The sequence below is a fragment of the Balaenoptera acutorostrata genome, chromosome 15 (assembly GCF_949987535.1).
Source record: "Balaenoptera acutorostrata chromosome 15, mBalAcu1.1, whole genome shotgun sequence".
NCBI classification, from domain to species: Eukaryota; Metazoa; Chordata; class Mammalia; order Artiodactyla; family Balaenopteridae; genus Balaenoptera; species Balaenoptera acutorostrata.
In genome coordinates, this window is record NC_080078.1 from 9,298,600 (window position 1) to 9,319,377 (window position 20,778).

Genomic DNA, 20,778 nt, shown 5'->3' on the forward strand with positions numbered 1-20,778 from the left:
AAATTGAAGCCAAGGGCACATAGCCAAAATATCCTACATACCATACTGTTGTGATTTAAAGCCAGTGAGGTTTAACCTTGCTCACCATGGCTGTACTCAGCCTCTAACACATTACCCAACGTATGTTTAAACATTTTGGAGTGAATGAACTCTTTTTACACCACATTCTTAGTATACACATATTTTATGCATCCGTTCATTGCGCAGGCTCTGAAATTTCCAGTGAAGCCTTTCTGTTCCCTGTCCTTACATTAACATATTCATTAGTCGTTGTTAAGTGTCTACTCTACCAGGCACTGGGAACACGGTGGAGAGCAAAAATAGACGCGGTCCCGCACTTCTGGAGCTTACAGGCTATGGGAGGAGACAAATAGGATAATCAAATAATCACAGTAACAAGTGTGTAACGACAACTGGAGGAAGTGCAGTAAAGGAACGGGACAGAGTTCTCTGAGAGCATGTAAGGATGCCACTGGGGTGCGGTACAAAGGGAATTTTGTTTTTACCTGGACTGTTTTCTTTTGATGGGGTTCAGGACATGCTACCCCCAAATATAGCACTTTGGCCTATGGAATATTTGAAACTGAAGGAAACTGAGAATGGCATATGGAGGAGGGACTTTATGAACTTCCTCTGAAGCAGATCATGTGAGAGGTGGCCTCCTTGTACCCAGAGGAAAGGAACCTCCTTATCTCCACGTGAGGGATGCTGAGAGCAATCTGAGCAGACCTCGCTGTTTCCCCAGTTTCCTACGCTCAGCTCATGTCCTTTTGTCCTCTCCCATTTTCCCTTAATTCTCCACTCTTTATCCAATCGAGCATAAAAACACTCAGGTGTGACTGCCTCTTTAGGTTTTCATTCCCTTATGAAGGCTCCCACATCACATAGAACTTACATCAAAGACATTTGTGTGCTTTTTCTCTTGTTAGTCTTTTGTTACAAGGTTCCCAGCTGCGAACGTAGAAGGGTAAAGGGAAATGACCTTTTCCCTCTGTTGTAGTTTCTGGCAACCACAGAGGAATGGCTGGGACACCTCATTGGCTCTGGGGCCTGTAGATAGGATCCTGGGAAAACTAACCAAAACCAGTGAAAGGTAAGAATGTACTACCAAAGTCAGCTCTCCCGGATCTCCATCTGTAGGGCCCAGTTGAGAGAGGAAGGTAAAAAATATCTCCTTGTCTCTTCCTTTTCAAATTCATATTAGCACGAGAAAAACATTTGTCAAAATTAATTCTTTGGATTATGGGACTTCCCTTGTGGTCCAGTGGTTAAGACTCTACACTCCCAATGCAGGGAGCCCGGGTTCGATTCCTGGTCAGGGAAGTAGATCCCACATGCATAACCCCAACTAAGAAGTCCGCATGCCGCAACTAAAGATCCCACGGGCCGCAACGAAGATCCCATGTGCCACAACTAAGACCAGGCACAGCCCAAATAAATAAATAAATAAATATTTTTAAAAAATTATTTGGATTGTGACTCTGGTTAAATTTGGTTTGGGGGACCCATTGGTTATTGATCTTGCTCTCCTGTTTGTCAGCTCCTGCTTTCCTGTTTGTCTTGTTTTGTGTCCTGGGGGCTTGTCTTGGCTTTCCTCCTGCCAAAGCATGAAAATTGTCAGTTCTTGCCTGTGCAGGAGGCCAACCAGCGGGTAGGGTCCCCAAGAATATGGCTGCACAGAAATGTGGGCTGCACCTCATTTGCAGCTAACATCCTGCCAATTGTTCCCAGCTCTCTGGGGGAAACAATGATCTTTCTTTCTTTCTTTTGGCTCTCTTTGGGAGTGACTCCAGATCATAGGAGGACTGCATACTTGCACCCTCTGTGCGGAGGCCTCTTGTGTCCTCTGTTAAGTCATAAACAGCTTTTACTGGTTTTGGTTTTGAGTCAGTTGGCATAGGTATGACTTTGGTTTTAAAAAAGAAAAAAAGGAGGGGGTAGTCAACACTGCCAGGAATATTTGTTGTTTATCTCAGCTGATGATAAGATATTTGAAAGAATTTTTTTCGAGGGGAGTTCCCTGGCGGCTTCGTGGTTAGGACTCGGTGATTTCATTGCCATGGCCTGGGGTCAATCCCTGGTTGGGGAACTAAGATTCCTGCAAGCCGCGCCAAAAAAAAAAAAATTTTTTTAACGAGCTCTGTTGTCAGAAGTTGGCTTAATTGGAAGCTGATATTCAGACCCTGATAGGAGCTGTTTTTTAAGGCGTCTCTTGTTTGTGTGGTCCTGCTGCTTCATGGGAACTGCTGTCAACTGAAACCCCCTTCTCGAGCCCCTGCCAACTGTATGGTGCACCAGACCTGTCTTCCTCCTTCTTTTTTTTTTTTTAATGTTTTATTTATTTTATTTTATTTATTTATTTGTGGCTGCATTGGGTCTTCGTTGCTGCGCGTGGACTTTCTTCTAGTTGCGGCGAGTGGGGGCTGCTCTTTGCTGGGGTGCGTGGGCTTCTCATTGCGGTGGCTCCTCTTGTTGTGGAGCACCAGCTCTACCCGCACAGGCTTCAGTAGTTGTGGCTCGCGGGCTCTAGAGCGCAGGCTCAGTAGTTGTGGCGCACGGGCTTAGTTGCTCCGCGGCATGTGGGATCTTCCCGGACCGGGGCTCGAACCCGTGTCCCCTGCATTGGCAGGCGGATTCTTAACCACTGCACCACCAGGGAAGCCCTGTCTTCCTCCTTCTTGTTGACATGATGCTGCTGAGGATAATTGGATCGTCACTGGATTCTTTGGGAAACACAAGATCTCCCCGAACTGGCCCCTCTTCAACCTCTCCCTTGCCATTGCTTCTGCTTCCTTTTCCCCTGTGCCTTCTTTGATCTTCCATCACTTCCCTTGAGTCCTCTGCTGTGACTCCCTTCAGGCCCTGGCTCCTCCATCCTTCTGTCCACCTCTGCCAGACCTTGTTATACACCAGCCCCTCAGCCACTTGAACTTTAGGCCCCTGCTCTCAAGGGACTGAGGGTCCCCCAGAAGCAACTACCTGAGGCTGGAAAGGAAAAAGGCTAATTGCAAAAAGGCTGAATATTTTATCCGCTCAGATGAGCTTTGGAGACATCCAGACAGCCGCTAGATGTCTCCTCAGTCACTCACCTAAGGCGTAGTTCTCAGCCTCCATAAGATTACCTGTCAGGTCAAGTGAAAATCCTAGAAACTTGCTCCACAAATATTGATAAAAAGAATTAGCCCTCATATTGAGCAGGTAACCTCAACTTGTCCCATTTGCCAGAAACACAATTTGGTTCAAAATATAAAGTAGGTATAGGGACTTCCCTGGTGGTCCAGTGGTTAAGAATCCACCTTCCAATGCAGGGAACGTGGGTTCGATCCCTGGAATTAAGATCCCACATGCTGCGGGGTAACTAAGCCCGTGCACTCTAGAGCCTGTGCACTACGACTAGAGAGAAGCCTGTGCGTCACAACAAAGATCCTGCGTGCCGCAACTAAGATCCAACTCAGCCAAATAAATATTTTAAAAAATATATATAAAGTAGGTATAAACCAGTGAGTTTGTATTACTAAGTTTTACTGACTCATGCTTAAAATTATAAAATGAAAGCTCTAGGATCACTGCATTTGTCTGTATGTATGTGTATGTCTATGTATGTATGTTATGTATAGGTGATATTTTTCTACCTTTGGATGGTATTACCAAATTAGTTATAAAATCCATTAAAGAAGTTCTATTTGAATTGGCTTAGAGATAAATGAGTGAGAAGTATAGAAACTAACCCAATTTTTTTTTAAGTTCACATGATCTGGGATAAATATTTGGTAAATAAAGCTAGTCTTAAAATTGTTGGCAAAATAAAAACGGGCATGTCTTTGGAGTTGTCAGCATTAAATATAGTGCAGACATACAATTTTTTCCCACCTAGGTTTATACTAAGTCAAACAAGCTTAAGTTATCTCTACTAGATACTTAAGATTATAAAACTATAAATCCAACCTAAGAACAAAATTCACAATAGAAATGAATTGCTTGATGTGTCAAGCATGGCAATTTAAAAAAAATTATGTTTAACTTTGAAGGCTCTTTGCTTCTGCGATATTTTTGATACGTGCCTGATTTGTCAACAAGAAAAATAACTTGAGATGATGGCTAGCTTTGTTTATTGTCTCATGCCATTTTCACAAGCAAGTCAAGCATTGCTAATTCAAAAGTGTTAAGAACAAGAGAATTAAATAGACATGAATGAAAAAAGTTTATAAATAAACTTTTCAACAATAATTTTGTTTTCTAATATGTCTACTTAAAAATAGGTTCAAAAATCTTTTGACAACTTGAAACCTTAAAGCTGTTCTAAGTTAAGTGATATTCAATGAATATCTAGATCATTTCCAAATAAGGTAAAATACTGAAGCATTAATTGCTGACCATAAGTTTATTTATTTGGGGCTTCTTAAATTCTACAGAGACAAAAGATATTTGGGTTTATTAGTGAACATGAATTTTGCCACATGGAAAATTGTACTGTGACAACAAGATTCTACTGTATAGCACAAGGAACTATCTTCAGTATCCTGTAATAAACCATAATGGAAAAGAATAGGAAAAAGAATATGTATATATACGTATAACTGAATCACTTTGCTGTACACCAGAAACTAAGACAACATTGTAAATCAACTATACTTCAATTTTTAAAAATTGAAAATTGTACTATAAGGAAGCATATACCCATAAAAAATTATGAGACAGTATATTTGTAAAATGTATTAATCTTCTACAGAATGATAGTATGTGGCAGACAGTTCACAGTTGCTTACTTCCTAGTGTTCACAGAAAAATAAAGATTATTAATGGGTAAAAATTATAATCAACATATGTAAATGAAACTACTAGAAACCATAAGGATGAAGTGAAACAGCTATATATGCCAAACATGCAAAGTATGAAGGACATATTTTTGTTAAGGGAAAAAGAGAAATTCTGTCCTAAAATAGAATGACTGGTTGTTCTAGAATGAGGTGGAGGAAAAGAGTAGGACAAAACCTAAATGGATTTTTTTTTTAATTGTTGAAGATTTGTGGAAAAGGAATCTTATTTTGTGTGGTCAAAGCTGGCTAAGATTGGACAGATTTATTTATAAGGTTTTTTTTTAATTAGCTTTAGTGTTAATTGTACACTGATACACACCTAAAATTTGGTTTTCTCTCTCTGTTAAAATGACAGATTTCTTAGATTATTGGTCTGTTCTTAATAAGAAATTGTAAAAAAAAAAAAAAAGAAAAGAAAAGAAAAAAGATTTATCTTTTAAGTAATCTGCCTGGGAAACCAGATTTTGTGTTTTGTAATTATTTTCTGTGCTTCATGTTGTCTTTATCAGGTCTTTGATTGAGTCTTCTCAGTATCAAAAGAGCTAAGTTTTGTTCACACCCATGTGACCTTCTGTATTTGCCTTTAAAATCTTTTATTGTCACTTTGGTTAAATAGATGACTAAGGGACATCCCTGGTGGTGCAGTGGTTAAGAATCCGCCTGCCAATGCAGGGGACACGGGTTTGAGCCCTGGTCCGGGAAGATCCCACATGCCATGGAGCAACTAAGGCCGTGTGCCACGACTACTGAGCCTGCACTCTAGAACCCGCGAGCCACACCTACTGAAGCCCGCGTGCCACAACTACTGAAACCCGTGCACCTAGAGCCTGTGCTCCGCAACAAGAGAAGCCACCTCAGTGAGAAAGCCCGCGCGCAGCAACGAAGAGCCAATGCAGCCAAAAGTAAATAAATAAATAAATTTATATATATATTAAAAAAATACAGATGCAAAGCAGATGTAGGTGAGATCAGCTACCAAAAGTAGAGTGGGATTGAGTGGAAAGTTTGTGGCAGACCATAGGAAGTTTGGGGGAAATGTAGTTAATAGGACAGCAAGGTCACAAGAATGGATAAAAGAACTTCCAGTCTACAGTAGGAAGGAGCACAAAGCTGTGAGAAAGCACACATTTGTGGAGGAGTGAGAGCACCATTCTTTGCTTTTCACCAGCCATGTTTGGAATCTCTGCAGCCAGACTGGAGAAAGCACACAGCCTGGTTTAGCGAGGGATGGAAACTGGCAAAAAGGGCAAAGTGAAAAATCACTGAGGTGAGAGTTGAAATAACTGGTCATAATATCCAAGCTACTTGGGGACAGAAGAGAAGCCCAGAATGCTGCTGGTTAGAGCAAGAGCGCCCTACAGGCTGGATTAAGGATGAAAGTGTATTTGAAGTAGAACTGGAGGAATGTGAACTATTCTCAATAAAATGAAGGCGCGAGAGGAGTGACAGAATCAGAGTTTGAAGGAATTTCAGAGTTTGAAAGCCACCAAAAGGGCTTTTCTTTAACCCTCAGACTAGTAGAACAGGTATTAGCTGTTCAGTTTGGGCTAGATCTTGTAATAGAATTATTGTAATGGAGGAAATCCTCTTAGCAATTGTTTAAATAAGTGCCGGTTCTAAATGCACCGTTTTCCAGGCAGTCTTTATAACGATCTGAGTAGCTTACAAAGAACAAAACAAAATCCAGCCAGCCAACCATGGGGAATCTCCAGCTGTGTGCGGGTGCTCTCTTCCTGGCAGGGGTGGGGTGGGGTGGGGGGTTGTCCCAGAAAAACCTTGCACCTGCAAAGGGCAGAGCAGAGAGGGGATTAGGGCTCTCAAAGAGCCACAGCCTTGGAGGAACTCACACTGTAGGGAGCGTGGGTCACTGGGACTGAGTAGATGCCCCCTCCTGTAGAAAAGAGTCACTGAATAGGATTCCCCCGGTCTGCAAAGTGGTGATGCAGCGAGCCTCACCAAGCGCTCTTCCGGCTTCCACCTAAGACTCTGCCCGCCCACTGCGGGCAGAGAGTGGCCTACCCCGTTGCCTGGCAACCGGCTGCGTCTCGCCCCTCAGGCGGGAGTCGCCCACAGTGACGTATGATGCGCGCAGAGCATGCTGGGACCACGCGGTTTCGGGCTGCCTCTGGGCGGTTTGGTCCCGGAGGCCGGGGACAGGTCCTCGCGGCCCAGACTGGCACACGTCGGGCCCTCGCGGGCCGCAGCCGCCTGGGCTGCCTTGTTGCGGGAGCCGTGGCCCGGCCATCACCTGGAGGTGCGCAGTTGGGTAAGCCCCTTACACGCCCTCAGGCCGTCTAGGCCCTGGGCGTCTCCCAGGCTCCTCTCTGAGCTGGTCATCCGCGGCTTCCGACTCCGACGAGGTGGTGGACGCAGAGCTGTGTGTGTGTGTGGGGGGGGGAGTGGTGAAGCACGTCAAATTTACAAGGCAGTTCAGCGCGTAGTCGGTGCACAGCATTTGTTGCTTAGTGATCGCCCCAGCCGTTCTTTCTTGGTCTTCGTCACTGGTTTCCATGCTCCCGCCTTGTGGGTCCCAAGATGCTGCTCCTGGAAGACATTCAGTCTTCTGTGCTTGCTGCTCCTTCCCTGATATCTGCTCCTCAGCTCGGCAACATGTCTCTGTTCAGGGTTCTGTTCTTGGCCCTCTTTTAACAGATGATGGTCTCCTGTAACATCTCCTCAATTACCAGGGTGATTTAGATGGTTCCTTAAGCGCTCTCAACTAACAGGACTTCTAAGCTCTAGGACTGCATTTTATCTGTCTGTAAGGCAGCTTTGTGTGCCTTTTTTCATACCTCAGACTCCTAAAATCTGAAGTCACAATGTTCACTTTCTGTCCCTATCTCCCACCTCTTGTGTGTTCACTAAACTCACCACAGTCACTAAAGCACGAAACTGTCAGATTTTACTCTTAACCACCCTTGTAGCCCCATCATTCTGTGAGGTGCCAGGTCCTATACAGCTGTCTCCATCGTTCTGTTCTTTGCATTCTTACTGCTCTCCCACAGGTACCCCAGGCTCTGTTTGGTTTCTTAATTTAGTTTTCTTTCTGCTCCTCAGGCTGGATAATTTCAAAGGACCTGTCTTCAAGTCTTCTGGTCTTTCATTTCTCAAATCTGCTGGTGAACCCCTCTAGTGAATTTTTCATTTCAGTTAATGTACTTTTCAGTCCAGAATTTTTGGTTGTTTCCTTTCTATAATTTTTTTAATACATATTCTCATTTTGTTCATCTTTTATGTTCCTGATTTCCTTTAGTTTCTTTGTCCATGGTTTCCTAAGCTCATTGAGCATGTTTAAGATGGTCGATTTAAAGTTTTTGTTTAGGGACTTGCCTGGTGGCACAGTGGTTAAGAATCCGCCTGCCAATGCAGGGGACATGGGTTCGAGCCCTGGTCCGGGAAGATCCCACATGCCACGGAGCAACTGAGCCCGTGTGCCACAACTATTGAGCCTGCGTTCTGGAGCCTGAGAGCCACAACTACTACTACTGAGCCCACGTGCCACAACTACTGAAGCCCGCGTGCCTAGACCCTGTGCTCCACAAGAGAAGCCACCGCAGTGAGAAGCCAGCGCACCGCAACAAAGAGTAGCCCCTGCTCGCCGCAACTAGAGAAAGCCCGTGCACAGCAGCGAAGACCCAATGCAGCCAAAAATAAATAAATAAAATAAACTTATATTTAAAAAAATAAAGTTTTTGTTTAGTTAGTCCATTGTCTGGGCTTCCTTAGGGATGGTTTCTGTCAAATTGTTTTTTTCCTTTGAATGGTCCATACTTTTCTGTTTTTTTGTTTTAAAATTTTTTGTTGAGAACTGTACATTCTAAGTGTTATAATGTGGTAACTCTCAAAATATGATTCTTACTCATTAGGGATTGCTAGTTTTTGCTTGTTGAGGGTTGGAGCTGTTACTTTTACAAACTGTTTTTGCAAAGTGTGTATTCCTTGTTTTTCTGTGGTCACTGAAGTTTCTGTTCCATTTTCTCTGCAGTTAGTCAGTGACCTGACATAGATTTCCTTAAATGTTTGACTCTAAATAGGGAGGTAGGAGAGGGGTATTCTGTCTCTTTAAATCTGATAGATGCCCCCGGGAAAGGCAAAGCTGCCAGTAGGGTCACATCCAAGGCAAGCATCTGTGCTGATCAAACTGTGTAACCGCAAACTTTTTCTTTTTTTTTTGGCCCCGCGGCGTGGCATGTGGGATCTTAGTTCCCTGATCAGGGATGGAACCGGCGGTGCCCCCTGCAGTGGGAGCACGGAGTCTTAACCACTGGACCACCAGGGAGGTCCCTGTAAGCCCAAACTTTTGGAGGACAGTGATTCCACCGTCTACTCTGGCATCAGCCAGCTTCTTCAGGAATGCAGGCTGCTATCCTGACAGCTGCAGCACGTCTGAGGAATGAGGGATATTGACTAGTTTGCACATGCTGCTCACTTGTGGAAGATCAGCAACCTTTCTCTTCATTGTTATAAGGACTCCTCTGGTTGTTAAAAGTTTCTGGTCATGTTCCAAGTTCCAAAATAGTTGATTTCAGTCTTTCTTTGTAGCTCAATGATTGCTTTGGTGAAGGGGCAAACCCCTGGTTCCTACTCTGCCATTTTGTGTGACATCACTCGGAGTCATATTTTAAAAAATACATATTCTGATAATCTCTTTTTTCTTAATTGGTCTGTTTAGATGATTTACATTTAATATACTTTTTGATTGGTTAGGATTTAAGTCTGCCATTTTACTTATTTTCTGTTTATTCCCTCTTTTTTTGTGCCTCCTTTTCCCTTTTCTTGCCTTCTTATGGGATACTTGAACATTTTTTAGTATGTCATTTTAAGATGGCTATAGATTTTTAAAATATAGCTCTCTTTGTATAGGTTTTCAGTGGTTGCTGTTGAGATTATATTACACATAGTTATGATAGGTTACTAGTATCAACCTTTTACCAGCTTAAGTGAATGTAGAAACTTTACCACCTTTAGGTCCCTTTTTTCTTCCTTTACGACATTATTGTCTTAAATTTTACCTCTACATACATTGAGAACCACGTGACACAATGTTATAAGTTTGCTTTCATCCATCAAACGTAACTTTAAAAATTCAAGAGATTATATCCACACAGATATTTACCCTAAAAATTGCTTTTTCTTCATTTCTGATGTTTCAAGCTGCTGTTATTTTCTTTTCATTTGGAGAACTTTTCCTTTATCACTTCTTTCAGAGCAGATCTGATAGTGGCAAATCACTTCATTTCCTTCATCTCTTAATATCTTTATTTCACCTTCATTCCTGAAAGATATTTTCACTGGATACAGAATTATGGGTTGTCATTCTTTTCTTTCAGCACTTTAAAAATGTTTTGCCACTTTCTTCTCTCCTCCATGGTTTCTGATGGGGAATCTATAGTTTTTCAAATTTTTCCTTCTCTGTAGGTAATACTTTGTTTCTCTCCAGCTGCTTTAAAGATTTTTCCTTTATTTTTAATTTTCAGACATTTGATTATGATGTATCTGGGTGTTGATTTATTTGAGTTTATTCTTTTAGGGTTTGCTCAGAATTTTGAATTGGTAGGTTTATGTCTTTTGCCAAATTTGGGAAGTTTTCAGCCATTATTTCTTCAAATATTTTTTGTGCACTGCACTCTTTTTCCTCTCCTTCTGGGACTCCGGTAACATGAGTGTTAGATCTTTTGTTATTGTACCATAGGTACTTATTCTTTTTTTTTTCTGTTTTGTCTCTTTTGTTCAGATTGGATCATTTCTACTGATACATCTTTAGGTTCACTGATTCTTTCCTCTTAAATCTCCATTTTGCTATTGAGTCCATCCAGTAAATTTTTTACTTATTTTAATTTTTCGTTCTGAAATTTCCATCTGGGTTGTTAGATATTTTTCTTTGATGAGACTTTCTATTTTTCAATATGTTTCAAGAGCGTTCATAATTATTTCTTGGAATATTTTTATGACAGCTGCTCTAAAATCCTTGTTCAATAATTCCAATATCTTTTTCACCTTGCAGGTGGCATTTGTTGATTGTCTTTTCTCATTTGAGTTGTTTTTCTTGGTTCTTAGTATGAGGAGTAATTTTTTATTTTATCATGGACATTTTGAATATTATGTTATGAGGCTCTAGTTTTTATGTAAATCTTCTATTTTAGCAGGAAGTCAATATCAATATGTTTATATTCAGAATGCACATTCTGGTCCAATTTCGTGGGCTCTGGTTTGAAGATCAATTTCGTTTTCACAGCCTTTGCAGAGCGGTTCTGGCCTGCCCCACTTGCGTGCTACCTCGAGGCGGATTTGAAACCGCAGAGTATTCCACATTGTAGTTCAATTCCCAGAGCTTTTTCTGTGTTGATACTAGTTGGTTTCACACATGCACTGCTCGGGAAGGCATGACCAGTACTTCATACACATATTTAGAGAATCCCTTTTTCTAGCTCCCTACTCTCTATTTGAGAGGGGACGAGGTGCCACTTTTTCCAGTTATTCAATTGGTGCAGGTTGTGGATAGTCAACAGGGCTCCTCCCCACAGTCTCCAGTACCTGGTGGGGAGGGGAGAGATGCCACCTCTGCTTTGCTGGTACAAGATGGGGATGGTCAACAGGGCTTTGCCCCACAGTCTCTACAGTACCAGGTGGGGAGGAAGAAAGGTATGGGTTCTTTTGGGGTGTTTGCCTAGAGTAGGGTGGCTGTAAGCATCCTGCAGAGCTACCCTCCTCATGGTCATTTGCTGGAGAGAGTGGGCTTTTTTTTTTCAATATTTATTTATTGATTGATTGATTGATTTAGCTGCGCTGGGTCTTAGTGATGGCACTCGGGATCTTCGTTGCTACGTGCGAGATCTTCGTTGTGTCATGCAGGATCTTTAGTTGCGGCATGTGGGATCTAGTTCCCTGACCAGGGATCGAACCTGGGCCCCCTGCATTGGGAGTGCAGAGTCTTAACCATTGGACCACCAGGGAAGTCCCAGAATGGGCTTTTTTTAGAGCTTGGTTTTTATGGTTTTTTTGTTTTGTTTTGTTTCGGGAGGGGCTTGTTGGCATTTTTCTAGTTGCAGACTGCTCTAACACCCAAGCCAAAATATATAGGAGGCAAAACAAACAAACAGACCACCCAGGGAACTCACCACTGAGTTGTCCCTTGAGGCCCCAGCCAGTCTGCCTTCTTTTCTCCACCTTTTGAGAGGTTTTTTGATAGTTGTATCATGTATTTTGAACAGGAATTTTGGTTGTAATTAGCAAGAGGAAGATGATGGAATGTGCATACTCCATCTTCTATGGAACTGGAAACAACATAAAGCATTTAAAATTGTTTTCTTGATAAGTTTTAGAGCGTAACTTCTCATTTTAGTAACAGTACATTTGTTCCTGTGTAATGAAGAATCGTACCCATTTTGTGTATTATGTCTCATGGTCTCATACTGCAGCAGCCAGTAAAAACCTAACTCCAGTATACAACCCAGACCATCTTCCTAAAGAACTCTACTCTTCAGCCCCTCTGCCTTGGTACTCTGGGCTCATGAGACCTCTCCAGATCTTCTTCCTCGTTTCATCTGTCCATTTGGGCCCTCTTCTCCAGGTGGCCAGCTGTAGCCTTTCAACCCTTGATGAACTTATGGTAGGACTGTTGGGAAGATTAAATAAACTAATACATGTCAAGCACTTAAAGCAGCAGCAAGCATAGAATAAGCAGTCCTTAAATCATAGTAGTAGTTGTTATATCCTCAATTTGGCATAGCCTCAGCTTTAAGTAAAAGAAACCCAAACTGTCTATGGTGTCCCACCAAAGTAGGGAAGTCAGATTCTTGTCAGCTTCAGTTTGAGGATGAAATTCACTCATGCAAACATTTATTGAATGCTCACCATGTTGAGTATCAAAAGATGAACAAATAAGACACAATCCCTGTCTTCAAAGAGCCCAGAGACTAGAATGGGGAGTAATGTATATGTGAATGAGCACAGTTAAGTAAATAAATGCAATGAGGGGCTTCCCTGGTGGTGCAGTGGTTGGGAATCCACCTGCCAATGCAAGGGACACAGGTTCAAGCCCTGGTCTGGGAAGATCCCACATGCTGCAGAGCAACTAAGCCCGTGTGCCATAAGTACTGAGCCTGCGCTCTAGAGCCTGTGAAGCCACAACTACAGAGCCGCGTGCCACAGCTACTGAAGCCTGGGCGCCTAGAGCCCATGCTCCGCAACAAGAGAAGCCACCGCAATGAGAAGCCCGCGCACTGCAAAAAAGAGTAGCCCCCATCGCCGCAACTAGAGAAAGTCTGCGCGCAAGCCCGCGCGCAGCAATGAAGACCCAATGCAGCCAAAAATAAATAAATTTATATTTAAAAAATGCAGTGAAAATAGTCTGTGCAAGATAATGGGGACACCAGGGTGGGAGTGGCCATGTGTTTGGGGCTGAGGAAGGGTTCACAGAGGTGGTAACACTTAGGCTGAATCTTGGAAGGTAAGTAGCTTTTGCCCGGGTGAATAAAGGCATTTCATGCATAAGCAGGAGGAACAAAATTTCAGAAGCTTAAATCAGTGTGGCTGGTGTTTTAGTACCCACATAATCTGTCATATGTCTGCAGTTGGATTGAAATTGTGCGTTTAGAGAAGCACACAAGACAGACTCTAACCTGATTTACAGGGTCCTTCATGATCTAGTCCGTACTTAATTTGCTAGCTTTTTTTTTTAATCTATTATTTTTGTTTTTCTTCAATTGAAGTATAGTTGATTTACAATGTTATGTTAGTTTCAGGTGTACAGCAGTGATTCAGTTTTACATATATATATCTATTCTTTTTTAGATTCTATTTCAGATAGTTCCCTATGCTATACAGTAGGTCCTTGTTGGTTATCTATTTCATATATATCTAGCTTTTTCTCTTGTCATGTGCATACAGATATTTATAATTTCATCTGATATAGTGTATTAATACCTGCACAGTGATACACAGTGTCCATTCTTTACAAACCTCTTGGATCTGACTCTTGAGACAAGACCAGCAGCTGGAAACACATTCAATCCAAAGTATAAAATGAGAAAAAATAAATAAAACATTCAGTCATTGATCTGAATTGAGGATGAGGGGAAAGAGTACGGGGCAGCAGATGCTTATGTGATGGCAACTTAAGTCTTTAACGGTAGTCTTGCTCGATTTCCCCACCTCCATTGTGTTGTTGACATGCCCTGTGCGGTCTCTTTTTATCCACAGATACCTCAGGCATAGTTATTTCTACAGACTTCCCTTACTTTATCTGGATGAGACTTGGGCAGATTCAATTTTATTTTCCATGATGGGGCTGCTGGGGCGGGATAGTTACTAAAGCATGCAGCTTTTCCCCACTTCTCACCAGTTTGGGAGCAGCCAATGCCTGCTCTGTCCTCTCCAGTCTTTTTCCTAAGACACTGCTGACTGGAGGCTGCTTCTCTTCTCAGGGGATCCAGCACGGAGGGCATGAGCCAAGGCACATGGTATCTCCCGTCTGTATCCTCCCCTGCAGCACTTTTCCCTTGCCCTCCAGGCTCTCATCACTCCGAAACGCAGCATTCAAATACACCAGCCTCTTTGGACTGCAACCTTTACACCTGTTGATTCCTCTACCTAAAGCTCTTTCCAAGGCTCCTCTTAGCACTTCACCCCCTCAGCCAAAGACAAGACTTCCTCACAGAGGCCTTTGCTGACTGACCCCCTAGGCTAAGTTATACCCCCTTCCTATGCTATCATGACAGCCTGTGGCAGATTGAATTTTCTGAAGATGGCCACAGTAATATTTCCCATCACACATGCTCATCTTACAATATAACCTTAAAGCTTCTTCCATCGAGTGGAGGGAGGTATGTCTCTTCCCCCTGAACCTATGCAGATCTTTATGATTGCCTTAACCAAGTAAGGTAGGACAGAAGTGACTCTATGGTACTTCCCTGGCTAGGTCATCAAAATGCTGTGCACTTCCAGTTTTCTATCTGGGAATGCTGGCTCTTAGAACTAAGCTGCCATACTCCAAGGAAGCCCAAACTAACCCACGTGGAGAGACAGCATGGAGAAGAAATGGGTACATGTTCCCGGCCCACAGTTCAGCAGATGTCCCAGCTGACAGCCATTACCTATGTGAGTGAAGATGCCTCTAAGTGATTCCAACCCCCTACCATCAATCACCCCTAGCCTTTGAGTCTTCCTAGTTGAGCTCTCAGATGTTGCGGAGCAGAAACAAGCTAGAATCAAAGAGTCTCTGAGGATAATAAAATGATTGTTTTATGCCACTGCATTCTTTATTGGTTTCTTATGCTATTAGTAACCGAAACAGTCTTTACTACTTTGGTAGTTTCAGTGCTTTTCTAACTATTTGTTTAATGTCTGACTTCCCTGTCAAAGTACATCCTCCTTGAGGGCTGGTACTATGTCTGTAGCCCTCATTGCTGTATCCTGTGTAGTGCAAAGTAGGTAGTGGTTGCACAGTAAATAGTGAACTAATGACCAGAAGGTATGTGTTTCTTCTCTTCCTGTGGCAGACACCAGGCACGTGTTTCTGCTCCCAGAATTGCTTCTGGCCTGCGGTTCTGTACTTACCAGGTTGATCCATCCCTCCCCGGGAATCACTTCTTTCTCCCCACCCTGACTGATCTATTGGTGAGAGATGCACCTGATTGTTTCAGCCACATTTTTAACTTACAGGTGGTGCCTATAATGGTTCATGCCACCTCTGCAGGGAAAAGGATGGAAATGGTGAAGAAACAGAAGGCTAGGAGTTCCAAAGACAAACTTGATGCATTTTTTAATTCTGTTAACAACAGTCTTGAGAGAATAAATACAGATCTTATGTAGTTTGGTATTTTGTCCTTTCTGACAGTTCTTCACTGATAGTACTGTTGTTGGAGTTAACATGACTACTGCGCCATTGTGGACGAGCTTCAGGCTGCCCTCTAGTGGGAAGCAGCACAATAAAGTCCTATATGTATTGCACCCTGAGGCAACCTGGACCTCTGCAGTGAAGAAAATTAGTGTAGGAACCAGCTCTGTCTTGTTGACTATATATAATCAGCACTTATGATATTACTTGGCGTTTAGTAGGAGCTCAACTAATATTTATTGAACAAACTAACCAACACGCACTGTTTATGAGCACTAGCACGTTTCTTGAGAGCCTACTATGTTTAAGACATTAAGCCAAGCACTGTAGATGATGTAAATCAGGGCCAGGTAATAAATATTTTAGGCTTAGAGGCCATGTGGTCTCTATCACAACTACTCCACTCTGCTCTTGTGGTGGAAAAGCAGCCACAGACAATACAAAATCTAATGAGTGTGTCTCGGTTCCAATGAAACTTGATTTTTAATGAGTAGAATATGATAGAAATGGTGGTGTGAGACACAAGATTAAGGCCTAAAAGGCACTGTGGCTTCCCCCTTTCTTGCTCTCCCTTGGATTACTTGCTCCGTGGGAAGCCAGCTGCCATGTGGTGAGGACACTTAAACAATCCTATGGATAGGTCCATGTAGTGGGGAACTGAGGCCTTCCGCCAACAGCTGGCAAGGAACTGAGGCCTCCTCCAAATAACCAGGCGAGTGAGCTGTCTTGGAAGCAGATCCTACACGTGGCTGCAGCCCTCACTGATGTCCTGACGGCCGCCTCATCATCCTGAGCTAGAACCACCCACTTAGGCCACTCCCAAATTCCTGGCTCTGTAAGAAAGGTTTGTTGATTTAAGCTACTAAATTGTGGGGTAATTTGTTATGCAGTGACAGATAAATACATCCAGTGTTCCAGCATCTTCCCCATTGGATTACAGTGGTGCCACTATAGAACATCAGTTGACCACATGTCTTTTTCTGGATATCCTCTTCTGTTCCATCAAGCTATATGTCTGTGGGGTTTTTTTCTGTTTTTTTTCTTTATTTTTTAATTGGAGTATAATTGCTTTACAATGTCGTGTTAGTTTCTGCTGTTCAACCAAGTATATCAGCTATATGTATACCTATATCCCCTCCCTCTTGGACCTCCCTCCTGCCGCCCCCCGCCCCCATCGCACCCATCTAGGTCATCACAGAGCATTGAGCTGAGCTCCCTGTGCTATACAGCAGGTTCCCACTAGCCATCTGTTTTACACATGGTAGTGTATTTATCTCAAACCTAATTTCCCAATTCGTCCCACCCTCCCCTTTCCCCCCGTGTCCACATGTCCATTCTCTACGTCTACATTCCTGCCCTACAAATAGATTCATCTGTACCATTTTTCTAGATTCCACATATATGCATCAATATACGATAATTTGTTTTTCTCTTTCTGGCTTACTTCACTCTGTATGACAGACTCTTGTTTATGCCAACATACTGTCTTGATTACTGTAACTTTTGCTGTAGTCTTGACGTCAGGTAGTGTAATTCCTCCAATTTTGTTATTATTGTTTCTTTTGTCAAAATTGACTTGGCTATTCTGGGTTCTTTGCATATCCATATAAATTTTAAATCAGCCTGTCAATTTCTAGTTAAAAAACCTACTGAGATTTTCATTGGGATTGTACTGAATCTATAGATCAATATGAGGAAAATGGCTATCTTCATGTTGAATATTCCAATCCATGAACATGTGTCTCTCCATTTATTTAGATCTTCTTTAATGTCTCTAAAAAATTATTTGCAGATTTACTGTAATGTTTTAGTGCAGAAGTCTTGCACATATATTGTTAAATTTATCTCTAAATATTTCATGTTTTATTGCTATTATAAGTTGCTATCAAATATTGGCTATATTCCATGTGCTGTACAACATATCCTTGTAGCTTATTTATTTATTTTAATTTATTTTATTTATTTATTTTTGGCTGCGTTGGGTCTTTGTTGCTGCACGCGGGCTTTCTCTAGTTGCGGCGAGTGGGGGCTACTCTTCGGTGCGGTGCGTGGGCTTCTCATTGGGGTGGCTTCTCTTGTTGCGGAGCACAGTCTCTAGGCACAGGCTTCAGTAGTTGTGGCGCGTGGGCTCGGTAGTTGTGGCTCATGGGCTCTAGAGCGCAGGCTCAGTAGTTGTGGCACACGGGTTTAGTTGCTTCGCGGCATGTGGGATCTTCCCGGACCAGGGCTCAAACCCATGTCCCCTGCATTGGCAAGCGGATTCTTAATCACTGTGCCACCAGGGAAGCCAGTAGCTTATTTATTTTATACATAGTAGTTTGTACCTCTTAATCTCCTACCCCATCTTGCCTCTCTCCCCACTGGTAACCACTAGTTTGTTCTCTATATATGTGAATCTGTTTCTGTTTTTGTCAGGTATTTTCTGAGCATGCGTCTTGCCCTGGGCATTCACGTGGCCTTCTAAATTCTCTCTTATACATAGATGATTATAAATGCTCTGATTACCCAAAGAAACTCTCCCCAGCTTTTCCTCCCAGACTTTAAGCAGTCTGCATTAATCTGTTAGGGGGTTGCCATAACAAAATACCAGAGACTGAGTGGCCTACACAATAGAAATTTATTTTCTCACAGTCCTGGTTGATGGAAATCCAAGATCAAAGTGTTGGTAGGGCTGGTTTCTCCTGAGTCCTCTCTTCCTGGTTTACAGATGACCACCTTCTTGCTGTATATTCACATGGCCTTTTCCCCGTACACATGCATCCCTGGTGTCTCTACCTCTTCTTGTAAGGACACTAATCATATTGGATTAGGGCCCCACTCATATGGCCTCATTTAACCTTAATTACATCTTTAAAGGCCCTATCTCCAAATACAATTACATTGGGGATTGGGGTTCAATATTCACATTTTGGGGGAACACAATTCAGTCCATAACAGCAGTCCATTCTGTGTCTCAACTGTCATATTTTGCCCCAGGCATCTGTGGTTTGTTCACCTTGTGATATTTTCAAGCAATGCCCACTACTTTTCTGGCCTGAGTTCCAAGTTCAGCAAAACAGAGGTGAGTGCCTGCATTATTCCTTCAGGTAGCTTCCATACAGGTTGGAGCAGAAATACATGATAATTTGCAAATAAGGTATGCTCTGCTCCCTATGGAACCAGGGATCAGGTTCCCACACTGGGAATGCAGGTTTCTGTCTTCAAGATTGCTGCCAAGCCTGGGAATGGGTGGGAGAAAAGCAAGTAAAAATGCCACAAAGCTTTCTAACACTTTTAAATTGCTATTTTTTTGATTTAGCATTTGTTTGGTTTTTGTAAACTTTTGTTTTCCAGAGTTCTGATAAAGTTGGATTCTAACAGTCACTGCTTTGTTTTTTGATGTTTCTGGGGGGGGATGGGAGCTTGAAGCTGCCTACTCTGCTGTTTTGTTTTGTTCAATTATGTTTTTAAAAGATTTAAATAATAAGAAAAAAAGTCATAAATATTTACCTTTGTAGTTACCATTTCCAGTGCTCTTCATTCCTTTGTGCAGATGGAGATTTCCATATGGGATCATTTCCTTCTGCCTGAAGGACATTCTTTAACATTTCTTGTAGTTAGTCTGGTGGTGATGAATTCTTTTAGCTTTTGTATGTCTGAAGACACCTTATTAAAAGATATTTTTTGCTGGGATATAATTCTAGATTTACACTTTTTTTTTACTTTCAGTACTTTAAAGTTCTTACTCTACTGTTTTCTCACTTGCATTGTTTACAACAAGAAATTTGGTATCATGTTTATCTTCTAGTCCAAGTCCAAGTCTAAAAGCAGGAAAAGACTGATGTCCCAGCTCAAAGACAAGCAGAGAGAGAGAATTCCTACTCATCCCTTTTGTTCTATTCAGCCCTTCAATGGATTGGTTGAGGCCCACCCACTGTGGAAAGAGCAATCTTCCTTACTCAGTCTACCAATTCAAGTGTTTATTTCATCCAGAAAACACTCTCACAGTAGTTGCATCTTAAATTTTTGTCCATTTGTATAGTTGTTTATGGCAGGAGGACTAGTCTGGTATCACTTAATCATGGCTAGATAGGCTGTTAATTTCCAGCTGCTTTTATAGTATTTTATTATATGAATTACACCACTGTTCATCCATTCTTGTGTTGGTAGACGTTAGACATTTAGATGTATTCAAATTGTCAATTATACAAATGCTGCTGCAATGACTATCTTTGTACCTACAGGGTTATGAGATACATTATTTCTTCAACTTTGTGATATTGCCAAATTGCTCTCCAAATTATATCATTTTACATATCCACATACAGCACACGAATTCCAGTTGTTCCACATCCTTGCCAAAATTTGATCTTGTTGAACTATTACATTTTTCTACTTGTGCAAATGAATGCAAAATGTTATCTTGTTACATCGATAAACCATTCCTAGATTACTGGTGAGGTTAAAATATATATGTATGTGTATGTACATATATATATACACACATGCATATACATACACAATTCTTAACAATTGGGTCATCTTTTTGTTATTGATTCTTAGGAGTTCCTAATAAATTCTAGTTACTAATCCTTTTTTGGTTAGATGAGTTAGAATCGTGTTTTCCCGGTCTTGGCTTATCTTTTAGCAGCCTGTGTTGTCTTTTCCCATACAGAAGTGTTAAATTTTAATGTAGTCATATTTATCTTTGTTTTGCTAAATGATTTGTGCTTTTTCTGCATCCATTTCTTTGACCTCTAAACACTGAGTGCCCCATGGCTCAGGCCTTGGACCTCTTTAACTACACTAATTCCCAAGAAATCTTACTTAGTCTTGTGGCATCTGTACACTGATGGCTTTTACATCTAGCTCTTCTTTTGAACACCAGTAGTGTATGATTATTTAAAGGACCCTTGCTGAGCAAGATACTATCTTCTTTCTTCCCTTATTGAAGTTTCTTGAATGGTACGTCCACAGCCGCTGCCTCCATTTCCTCATCTTCTATTCACTCTTTAACCCATTGCACCTTGGCTTTGTCCCACTATTCCACTGATACCAGTACTGTTTGAGATTTTTTTTTTTTTTTTGACTGCGCCGCGCAGCTTGCAGGATCTTCGTTCCTTGATGAGGGATCGAACCCAGCCC

General features: G+C 42.0%; 1 non-coding gene across 1 annotated transcript; it reads right to left on the bottom strand.

Annotated features, from left to right (window-relative positions):
* Positions 1–11,698: 11,698 nt before the first annotated feature.
* TRNAG-CCC (transfer RNA glycine (anticodon CCC)) lies at positions 11,699–11,771 on the bottom strand. The gene has a single exon. It is a non-coding gene; the product is annotated as a tRNA-Gly (tRNA).
* Positions 11,772–20,778: the final 9,007 nt, after the last annotated feature.